This window comes from Triticum dicoccoides, chromosome 2B (assembly GCF_002162155.2).
Source record: "Triticum dicoccoides isolate Atlit2015 ecotype Zavitan chromosome 2B, WEW_v2.0, whole genome shotgun sequence".
Taxonomy (NCBI): Eukaryota; Viridiplantae; Streptophyta; class Magnoliopsida; order Poales; family Poaceae; genus Triticum; species Triticum dicoccoides.
In genome coordinates, this window is record NC_041383.1 from 40,810,133 (window position 1) to 40,811,821 (window position 1,689).

The window sequence follows — 1,689 nt, forward strand, 5'->3', positions numbered from 1 at the left end:
TCTCCCCCAAACACCAACACACGAGCACATTAACACCCCTCTCTCTTGTAAAGTCCGGACCCCAATATAGGTCTATATCACTTTGTCTCTCGGGCATGCACACATCTCTTCCCTCACTCTCTGTGACACCCCAAAAATTTTGGCCTTGTTTTTAATGGAATAAAATTTTGCCAGGATTTAAAACTTTGATTTTTTGAGCTCCATTTTGATTTTTGTTTAAATCATTTCCTTCCCTGTTATGATGAGTTTTTCCCAAAGAGAAAACTTTTCAAAAATGTGGTTGGACTTGTTTTAACCTCTCAAGAAAAACTTTCCTTTTATCAGTGTAACTAATTAAATAATTATGTTGCTTGATCTTTATTTTCTTGAAAAGGGTTTTTCTAGGTTAAATGGCCTTAATTGAACTACAACCATTTGATAAATTCACTTAAAATTTCCACAAAAATTTGGAGATGTCATGTGATGTTTTTAAATCACTTTTATGCTAAAATATATTTCATTCATGAAATATTTTGAGCCTTACACTCAATTTTTTTCTCTGGTCCAGAGTGCATTTTGCACTACAACCTATTTAAATATTTCTTTAAAACTTCTACCAAAATTAAGGGAGGTCAGTAGGAGCCTATTATCCCACTTTGTGCAAAAACCTATTTGTGTCCTTTGAAAACTTTGAGTGAATCAACCTCATCTTCATTCTGGACCAACTTGATGGTTTGTACAGCAACCATGTTTTTACTTGCTCTTTAACCCATGATTATTTCTTCTACTTGTAGTCCCCCATGTTAAACCCTTAAGTCCAGGAGCATGCACCTTTTGGATCATTTTTGGTTCATGAAATAATGTCATTTATTTCCTGTCCAGAATTGAAGTTTTGTAAAACTTGCACTAACAAGTTTCTTCTTTTGTCCAACTAACATCACCACTCTCTCTTTCATCCACAGGGACACTGATCTGGAGATTTTGGCCACTCCAAGAAATGCCTAAGTGCCCTTGGCATTTTGTCAAACACCTGGTGTGCATGGCCAGTTTTGACATGTTTTTGTCTCTGCATTGTGACCTTGCACCTCGGATCATACTAGCATGTCCACTAGGATTCCAGTTGCTCCAAACCTGGGTCTGTTATTTGCTAGCCTCAACCGCGACCTCTAGCATGCTCTGGCATTTCGTCGAGCACACTTAGTGCGTGCACTGGACGCGCCCAGAGCGCGCGTATTGCAGCCACGCGGCCGAGCCGACACGCTGGCCCCCACGGCTTTGGCCCGCTCTGCAGAACCTTGCCACGCACTCCCCTTCTCTCAGCTACGCGCCAAGCAGCCCCGCCGCGCCCGACAGGCCAAGCGCTAGCCGCCGCCGCCGCCCGACAGCCCTGCGCCGTGCAGCGCCGCCCAAGCCACTCCCACTCGCCACCTGCCCCTGGAGCAGTGCACTCTCGTCCACTAGCTCTTGCCGTCATCCCCAGCCACGCCACGTTGCCCTGCAAGCTACAGCGAGGCGGTTCGCCGGAGAGCTTATCCGGCTGCCGCGGAACCGACCTCGACGAGCTATAAAAGGAGGCCCCCGAGCCACCCCGGGCACGCAGGAAGCCTTACAATGCTCCCCTAGTCCTCCCATGGAAGCCAATCGACTTGGGGAAGGTCTTCTTCCCCATCTCCGGCAACTGCAGCCGCCGCCACTGCCCCGGCCAATTCG